The following is a 10,676-nucleotide window of genomic DNA, read 5'->3' as shown; positions in this document are numbered from 1 at the left end:
CAATAAAGTGTATAATCTGAATCTAAACAGATTACAACCCTAACCGGGCATTCATGTGAGATTCGAATATGTATGCATGCATGTATGTGCATATTCAACATGTAGCATGGTATGCATCAATATATTTATACATCAACTTTCTAGGTTTTTCATTTACGGGATGGTATTACTCGTGATAAGGTTAATAAAAAAAAAAAGGAGGCGCAAAGAGGAGATCTTGGTTGTCCACTTCTAATTGCCTCCAACCACTCCATGGAAAGGTCAAGTATAAAAGGGGGTGCTCAGCTTCATCAAGGTAAATCTATCTAGTCCATTCTTGCTCTCTAGAATGATATCGTCTGAGCCATCGTCTGAAGCCTAGTTCGACCCCTTTCAAGCACTTGATTAACTTGATTGTTGGAGTTTCTGCCCCTGAAATAACACTCAGGGCCTCTCTCTCTCTCTCCTTGTTCTTAGACTGAACACATCGGCCTTGGTTAAAAACAAAATTACCTTATTACCCTCGGCCCCATCCTAGGCAACAGCATATATATGTTGGGAGAAATATAAGTGGAATAAGATAAGTGGTTGGGCCATTTATTTATTTGTACATGCATATAATTAGTTGACGCAAAAAGAAGAAATGACAGAACCACTCACTCCAAGTGCGGTTACGCTTTGGGCCACCAATTGCTGTCGATTTATCCAAAATTCTGAATGAACACCAAACTATTCAACTCTTTTTTCTTTCTAAATTCTTTGCTATTTTCTTATTCTTGATTGATCATCATATCATGATATAAAGAGGGATGGACCGAAAAAAATCTTATAACCAATGGGGTTATGATTGATCGAAGATTTCCCATATCATGTATGTCTTTCTCACATCATACATTTTTTCTATAAAATATATATATATATATATATATATATATATATATATATATATATATATATATATATATATATATATATATATAACGGTGAAAACAGAACTGATATCTCTATGAAATCGACAATTCGATGTCAATACATCGCTAATCCATCCGCATGCTCATGTAGGTCGAAGCAAGTAAATTGGTTTACGTAATTGACCAAGCTTGGTCATATGGAGAGTGGGTTCGGGTTCCATCTGGGTTGGAAGCCAATTAGAAAACCACAAGTTGAAATTAACTTTATAGGTATATTATATATAGAAACCAAAAAATAAAGAAGGTTGAAAGCTGAAATTAATAAACCAACCTTATACCTAACATAAGATCGAACCTAGTGGAATTAAACCAAAATAAAACCACGTTACTCAAAGCTGGGTTCGACAAGTCAGTCCTCAGTTGACACAGTATTTGTTAGAGCCGGCACCAGATATCATTTCTAATAAAATACTTTCGAAAGTGCTTTATATCCCACATACGTGGTAGGTATTATTACATGATAAAGTACTTCCACCCCAAAAATAAAATGGTAGAAGTATTTTCTCTTTTGACGTGTTTATTTTATAAACCATTGATTCAGAATTTCACAAAACTCAGACAATGGTTAATGGCAGAGTGTTGGGGACGAGAAAATGAGAAATTGGGAGGAGAGAGAAAGCAATAGGCACTAGTGTCAAATGATAAGATGGAAGGAAGTTTCCAGATACAGTCACGTTCCGTGGCACGGAAAGTTTTTCGTACGGATTTAAGAATTTGAGGTGGGGGTGGGTGGGGGAAGTTGTGCTACAGCCTACAGCCTACAGCCTCAGCCTCCAGATGAGTGGACGTGAGGTGGGCCGTGGGCCGTGGGCCACATTTTTTTGGTTGTCTTTAGTTGACGCTTCGTCATTCAATTCATTCCCCTGACCCAACCCAACACCACCACCACCATGCCCCAATCCAAACTCCTGCTCCAATTAAAAAAATGCGTCATTACTTGGCATAAAACAGATCTCCCTGGGTCAACGTCACACTGCTGCTGGTTACACCATGGCCACTAAGCCTATTATTGGCTTGTTTGGTTTGAAGAAAAAGTAGGAAAAGGTAAGGAAACGTTTACAAACTTTGAAGTTTTCCTACCCTAAGTTTTTTTTTTTTTTTTTACTTTTTAGGTGCTCATGCCATTTCATCTTCCTCTTAAAATCCTAATTGGAAAGGGGGCTATTTCATTCCAATTCCATCTCCGGTTCAACCCCAACAAGTCCAACCGGTTTTTAGTTTGTTTTTTGTAAGTAGAATCATCATGATCATCATCACCCATGCCTTATCCCCAAGGCTCAAAATTTCATCACGTATAAGTTAATACATATTGGTGACATAGTAAAGTATGATATTTTGGGCTTTTGACCTATTTCAGGGATAGACAGGCCTAATAACTACCCCCTTTGACATGTTTTTGAAGAAAAACAAAAAAAAAGGAAAAAAAAAGATGGCTGCAAGGTTTATAGTGTCAATACACTTATTGCGTTGTATCAAGGTGTGTCGATACTTAAACCTTGTTCAATTATATGGGATTGGCTATATGAATCCTGTTTCACCGATCTATTTATTTAAAGCCATATCCATTATTAAATTGTTAGTGCTTAAATCATTTCTTAATATTTTTTCCCATGTCATTTTTGGTCTACTTTGTGCTGTCAATGGGTCGGATCTGGGTTGGGACTAGTAGGGATGCAAACAGGTTGGATAGGAATCTCATTCATATGGATTTGAATTCGAATCCAATAAAGAATTCGGATATTTGGATTTGATCCGATCTGATTTAATTTTCTTAACAGATTAATAAATTATTTAAAGAAAAATAAAATATAACAATTTAAATAAAAAACATAAAATACAAGTATCTTTTCAACTATTTTCGTCATATATATACATGCTTTTTATAAAAAAAATAAATGATATAACAAATTTATAAAAATACAATATAAATAATATATTTATAAATAAATAAATAACATATATATATTATATAATTTATTTAATGTATTATACATTATATATATATATATATATATTGTATATAGCTCGAGTTGGGTTTGAATCGGTTCGGGACTGGGTGGAATCGATTCCAAACTGATAATAATCGAGACACTATATCAGGACCCAAAATTGACCTGTCAATTTCAGTTCTTGGAACCAAAACCGGCTCAATTGGTTTAGGTTCATCAGGTCGGACCTGCCCCATCGATAATCCTATGTCTACCTCAAATTCTTCTGGCCTTTTAACTTCTAACAAATCAATTCTTTCAATTGAAATTGTTGGTGATCTTCTATGCATGTGACCAAACCATCTGATTCTCAAACATGTCTAACTTTTTTTTTGTTTATAATTAAAAAGTAATAAGTGATCTGATTCGGGTTAACCCGGTCCAGTTTTCCAACAGATAACAGATGGTGAGGATGCACAATATACATTTGGTCGAAGCATTAATTCAAGTCATTCTTAACTTTAACCCCTATCCACTGTCCTTCAGGGTTTGAACCAACCGAAAACAATGAAAAGAACAGAATTCCTTTTGTACGTGCTAACGTGCATGGGTTAACTATTTGGGCTACGGAAATCAAACCCATTCATGAGAGCAGGCCCTATAACTTGCCACGTGTCATGTCTTTTAGAAATAGAACCCACTATTGGATGGGTCTCATTTTTAGCTTGAATATAAAAAAAATTATAATCATGTGATTTTAGTCCGGACCCATTTAATGGTGAATTCCAATCCTTGAAATCTTAAGGGCTCTTCCAGAAACAAAGAGAAACATGTGGACTTAAACATTATAAGAATTTGGGAGATTATAATAACTCAATTGTGAGCTTCCAACTTACACGTCCCAATACAACAAAATAATGATTCAATTCAATTACTAAGATCCTGTTCTGTAACTTTTTTAGTTCAAGAAAAGAAAAAAGGGAAAAGTACAAGTAGGCTCATTGTAGAAATCTGAACACCAGCCCAGTCCATACAGAATTTACAATTACTCTTGAATTCAACTTTTGAAATTATAAGATCGATTCCCACGCCATGTAAGCATCACACTTTTACCTAAGTTTTTCCTGTGACGTGGCAATCCAACTCGGATTACATGTCACAATAACATTTATTTAAAATTTTATTTTGAAATTTACCCTTAAATTGCAAAGACTAAAATGACCCTGTTAGGGCCCACGACCATTGTTCTCTCCCGCCCTCCCTGTTCTCTCACACTCGCAACTCTCTTCTCTTCGACTATAGATGACTGAACTTCGGTTGCTCCCCATCTCTCCCGTTCTCCCTCCTCGCTCTCACTCTATAACTCTCTCCCGTTCTCCCTCTGTCTCGCCCCCATTCTCTCTCTCTCCTCGTCTCCCTCCCCCTCTATCGCTCTCCTGCTCTCCCTCTGTCTCGTTCTCCCTCTCCCTCTGTCGCCTCCACTTTCTCCCGTTCTCGCCCCCTTCAGTCTTGCTCTCCCTTTGTGGCGCCCTCACCCTCTCCCTTTATCAGTCTCTCCCATTCTTCCTCTATCTTGCCGCCATTCTCTCTCTCTTTCCCGGTCTCCCTCCCCCTCTATCGCTCTCCTGCTCTCCCTCTGTCTCGTTCTCCCTCTCCCTCTGTCGCCCCCACTTTCTCCCGTTCTCGCCCCCCTCAGTCTTGCTCTCCCTTTGTGGCGCTCTCACCCTCTCCCTTTATCAGTTTCTCCCATTCTCCCTCTGTCTCGCTACCATTCTCTCTCTCTCTCTCTCTCTCTCTCTCTCTCTCCCGGTCTCCCTCCCCCTCTATCGCTCTCCTGCTCTCCCTCTCATCTGTTCTCCCTCCTCGCTCTCACTCTATAACTCTCTCCCGTTCTCCCTTTGTCTTGCCCCCATTCTCTCTCTCTCTCTCTCTCTCTCCCGGTCTCCCTCCCCATCTATCGCTCTCCTGCTCTCCCTCTGTCTCGTTCTCCCTCTACCTATAAATTTTTAGGTAGCATTGTTGCTTTTTTCACTTCTATTCCTGTCTCAATTTATACCAAATGAAGGTCCATCTTAATTGTTTTTGTTTCTTGCACAGCATTTGTCACTAATCCATCATTTTGTTTGCCTTATCCATCAGACTAAAGTTTTGGCCAATACATTGAGGCCTTCCCTAACCGGAGGAAAATATCATTTTGAACACTTGTTTCACTAATAGGTATTTGACAATTTCTTTGTATGATATTTTAATTTGTTATAGTCAATCAAAAAGTCCTTTCAAATAAATTTGATTTTTGGTTCTCTTTACATTTCTATCACAGTAAATAGGCTGTCGTTTTTATATAAAAAAAATTTGTTAAGTTGTGTTTGATGCTGATTCATTCTTGTTGAATGTGCATTGGAGAACGAGTGTACATTAGTTTACACATGGAAAAGAAGATCAAGCAAGTATGTGTTTGTAAAATTTCTTGTATGGATGGTCAATTTACTTTGGTTATGAAAATGTTTCTCCAAAATTAAGATGATAGTTTAGTGATAATTACTCATAACAAACATTAATAATCACATATTGTTTTGTTGTAGACTCTAGGAGGGTGTTTGCCTTCTCAACATGCTATTCAAATTCCTCTTATAAAGAGCTAAATTCAGTTAATGAGAAACATTAGTTTGTAAGTTGAATGTCCTCAAATCAAAGATAGTAATTAGGTGATGGTTACTAGGTTGGCACATTTGGCACCTTATTTTCCAAGGGGCCAATAAGATTTGTTTTTTTTTTGTTGTTGAAGAATAAGATAAAATTCATTAGGAAAAAATACATTAGGATGGTGATAATCCATAAAAAAATTCCAAAAGCTCAACTTTGATCTCACATATCCCATACTAATACCCGTAGAACCGAATGGCAAAATCTTATCATATTTTCTCTAAACAACCTCTATCATAGTCCAAGAAACAAACCAAAATATTCCTTTATTGTCACAAGATCTAGCTACACTTAACCAAATATTCCTTAACCAATATGTGTAGCAGTCCACATTTAATTCATTACCTAGAAATATTAAATCAAACTGCAAAAAGGGTGATGGATATTTGGTTCTTGGTTAAGTGTACATCTTAACCAAAAGCCCTTGAGATGTCACCCTTGAATGCTCTGTGTACACTTAACCAAAAGCCCAACTTTGAGAAAAGGTGAAGTATAATGTGTTAACTGAAAAAAGAGTGTGTATGGCCCTCTCCCCCTCTGTACAAAAAGTTTTCTACATGTTTTTACCCCTCAAAATTTTATTTATATCTACCAAGAACATCCTTGGATTTTAGCCACTTCTAATCCTGAAGTTTTTTTTTGAGTACTCCACTTGGGCACCCATTTCAGAAATTATCAAAAGTCCAAATTGCAACTAATCGGCCATTCATCCTTCAGGAATTAACTAATAAATGCACCATCAACCTACACTGCCCAATCAAGAAGTGTGGACTGCATCACTAAATTAGGGGCCATTGCTTGGTGCAATATTAAAATTTGAGGCTGACAAGCATAAGATGGGTTCAAGTCTAAGAGTAGTCACCATGTACCAAAAAATAAAAGCCAAAAAGTTGGCTCTGTATCCAATCTACCACTACCAAGTTGTTGAATGATTCCAAAGAGAGCCTTTATATATATGTAGGAAGCCTATAGTTGAGTTTGGTTTCTTTTAGAAAAATTAATTCATTAATTACAAAGTATAAGGGCATGTAATGAGCTGATGCCATAAAATACAATTAACCTTGCCTTCTCTCTCTTTCTCTCGAAAAAAAAAGTATCAAGGGCATGTGACAGAGGTTATAAGATTTTTGTGTTCTTGGTTAAGTGTACACAGGGCATTCAAGGGTATCCAGATTTTCTCCTTTTTACAAGCTAGACCTTTCTTTTGTTGACACATTTTTGTATATTCCCATTGTACAGGCTCTCATTGTACATGGGCTATTATTTATGTTCTTCCTCATACTTTAATACAATTCAATACCTTAACCTGTTTCAAAAAAAAAAAAAAAGCAGACCATGACAAAGGCCTCAACTTAAAAGGCTATGATCGAGCTGATGCCATTCTCCCATCAAGCTGAAGCCAATCTTAGCTCAATCAAGCAAAATGACTTACCTTTTAAAAGGTGCAAATTCATTCTGTGATGTTGTGCACTCTAGATTTTGGTAAAATTTAAACTTCTAATGTTTTACTAACAACCAAGAAGTGAGAAATTCATATTTCCCAAAATAACCATTTCCAAAATATTCTACGTCCAACCAAACACAACCAACTATTTGCATATTGGACAAGATTCTGAGAATGGATCCAGTAAATTGGAAGATATTACTTAAAGGATGCATCCATTGTATGCCTTGAGGGTGGGAAATCAGTTGGCAATGACCTCCTTCCTTTCCCCTTTGCAAAACATAGCATGAAGCTTTCTGCTTGTTGGGGTTTCCTCAGTGCTACAAGTGAGTAGTCATGAGATACTTCATAGTAAGTGATATGGCGGTCTAAGTGCAAGCAGATATAATTGAGGATAACTCTATTTGCATCTGGAACATGACAAAGAACTCCTCTAACATTTTCTTTTATTTTTATCTTGAACAAAATCCAAAAACTTTGTTGATATGTAATACAAGAATATACTAGTCTAGTTTACCCAAGGAAAACTAGGCCTGAAACCTCTCGAAGGAGAAGGACAACGAATGAATTACACCTTTTAACATCTTTTGTTTGAATAGATAATGAAAGAGCTTCATAATAACAATAACAATAACAATAGCAATAACAATAATAATGATAGATGTAGATAAACAATGAATAATGGCTCTTAGATACTAAATATAGAAGCAAGATAATTGCAAAACTTTGAGTAGAGAATAGAGATAGAACACAATGCAATGCTATATTTATTGGGTGGAGTTTAAATATAAGTTGTTGGAAGATCTTACCATAGAGGTGAAGAGACCGACTATCTCCATGGATATAATCTGCAAGTACCAGCCTTTCTTGCTCCCTGGGCCCCCAATAGTATGCTCTTAAGGGGATGATGTTTGGATGTCTAATAGACCTAACTTTTTTCACTTCCTTTGCAAATTCTTTCTTATGCTTGACAAGTCCTACACGCAACCACTTCACGGTCAACGTATGTCCACTATGTAGAGTAGCCTTGTATAAAGTCCCATGACTACTTCTACCAAGGACTTCTGCTGGGGCTCTAGACAACTCATCGGCTGTGAATACTACTGAATTATCTAAAAAATGTAGTTCTCCAGCCAGCCGATCTGGTGAGTACACATTTAACATTACAGGTCGCTCACATGTCTCAATAAAACGGGGTGAGGAAGATAAAGGGGATCCTGGAGATGACTTCCACTCAGATGTTGGAGGATGATTATCTGGAAAGTCATATTTCTTGGACTCTAGACATGCCTCTCTTCCCTTGGGTAAAGCAAATTTTGCAGTTTCAGCCACAAACTTTTTCTGCCCAGACAATGGCCTTGCATTTGATGTCAGCAAGTGATCATTTGAAAAAGTCAATGAAGTTGGAGAGGGTTCAATGTTTTTGTGGAATTTAAAAAGGGAAGTAGGTGTAAATATTCCATATTTAATATCTCTTCCCATTGTTTGGCCATTCATTTTACTTTTTCTACGAAATTGTTGGAACTGTCCACGATAATAAACCAGTAAAACAAAAGCAATCATCAAAGTGGCACTTATAGAGGCAATAATAAATGCTACTCTGATATTAGATTTTGAACTGTAATGTTTCCCCTTACCATTAAAACTCATGGGGTTGTTGCTCTATGAAGGCACAATATTTGCAAAGATTAGTAGCGTATTTCCAGGATGAAATGAAGTATTTGGAAAATGCACCAAATTTTTAGGAACTTGTCCTGATAGATCATTATAAGACACATTGAAATCCTTTAGACTAGATGGAAGCCTGTCAGGGATCTTACCATTGAAATTATTATTGGATAAGTCAAGGTACTCTAAACCATTAAGCTTGCTTATTGCACTTGGTATCTCTCCTAACAAGCTATTCCTTGCCAGATTTAGCAACCTAAGCTTCCTTAAGTTACCTAGCTCAGAAGGCAAGGAACCCATCAATGAATTACCAGAGAAACAAAGTGACTCCAACTGCGAATAAGAAGGTAAAACCAATAACTCTGTTGTCCTTGAGCCTTGAAGAGGAATATTTCCTGTGAAATTATTTCCTGAAATATTCAAGTTTATCAATGACAATGAAGTGAAGAAACTACTTGGAATGGGCCTAGTAAGTTCATTTGAGCTGAGATCAACTATAGCTAGTTTTGGATAAGTCCCAAATTCAATAGGTAGGTCACCTCTTAAAGAATTATTCATGATGTTAATAGAAGACAATCTCTGAAATTGATAAGTAAGGTTTGGAAAGGTTTCAGACAATGCATTTGAACTCAAATCAATGATATCTAAAGTATCACCCCAGCTTTGCATAACAGATATATCACCAGAGAGACCATTTTTGCTAAAATCCACCGTCACACATTCTCCAAGAGCAGAAGGCAACGGGCTTGAGAGCATATTTGATGAAAGATTTAAAAATTTCAAAGTAGTGGAATTAATTTTGTGAATCAAACTTGCAAAAAGGGGGAACTTTATACAATTGGTTTTATCTCAAGCTGATATACTTGGCACTATGAATTCTTCATTATTTCCTTGTGTATATATACTTGTTCCAACTGGCATTGATTATTTTTTGCAGATATTTACAACACAAGATGCAAGTATACACTAGAAATAGTATCACCCATTTGGTGAAGTTTATTTCATCACTTAACTTGTCTAGCCATAAGGGTGTTGAAGATGTCATGGGACAAACACCATTTCCACATTTTCTTGACTTCCCAGATGTAATGTCTGAGAAGTCACTTCTATCTACACTTGTGAATTGTTGGGACATGCAGTCAGTTTCGTTTAGGTTTGGGAGAAAGCTTGTCACATTCACGACATCTGATGTAGCTTTGATTTTGGGTTTGCCTACGAGAGGCAATTTTGTAGATTTGTACATGGCCCCACATACATTACATTTACAAACGGAAATCTTTGGAAAAAATGTGATACAATGGGGCGATTTAAAAGAAAAAATTAGGGGGTTGTTAAGAAACAAGAAGGTAGAAAGGAAATATGTCCCAAAGTTTCTTATTGTCTATATATTGGGTCAATTCCTTTTTACAAAACCTGCTATAACATTGACTGTAAATGGTTTGAGTACACTGATAAGCTTGAAGAATTAAGAGATTATGATTGGGCTAGTGCTGTTCATAGGGAGCTACTAAATAGTTTGAATGAACTCTCTATGTCAATGATGAAGGAGGCACCACCCAAATCTGGGTGGTTACATGGTTGTGCTACTATACTCATCGTAAGTTTACATTTTGTATAAAAATTAATTCCATTTAATAAACCTTGTATGCTAATGTTGAGTGAGTTCTTATCTTGTCATCTACAGATTTGGTTGTTTGAACATTCCACTGTATGGATTCCTTCCTTGATAGATGCATTTTCAAGAATTGCAAAATGGTCTAGCACCACTTATCGTCGAAGAACATATAGTGATGCTATTGCCATGCTTGCGGATGATGAGGTAATATAGTGAGATTTTATCTATAATGTCAATCTTCTAACATAAATTATTGTTCTAAAACATTTTGTGCTTCATTTTTTTTTAAGGTTCTTCAAATTTTAATTCCTACTTCTAGTGAAGAAATGGCTTTGTTGGATGATGAAGAAGATGAGGATGAAGGAGCT

The 10,676-nt window shown here is 36.5% G+C and overlaps 1 pseudogene; it reads right to left on the bottom strand.

Moving 5' to 3' along the window:
• Window positions 1-7,223: 7,223 nt before the first annotated feature.
• Window positions 7,224-9,936, bottom strand: LOC148804163 (putative inactive receptor kinase At5g10020; annotated as a pseudogene).
• Between the last annotated feature and the right edge of the window lie 740 nt (window positions 9,937-10,676).

This window comes from Nelumbo nucifera, chromosome 1 (assembly GCF_055504915.1).
Source record: "Nelumbo nucifera cultivar China Antique chromosome 1, China Antique-T2T, whole genome shotgun sequence".
Taxonomy (NCBI): domain Eukaryota; kingdom Viridiplantae; phylum Streptophyta; class Magnoliopsida; order Proteales; family Nelumbonaceae; genus Nelumbo; species Nelumbo nucifera.
Note: the sequence above shows the minus strand (reverse complement) of the source record. Positions and strands in the feature narration are given on the sequence as shown.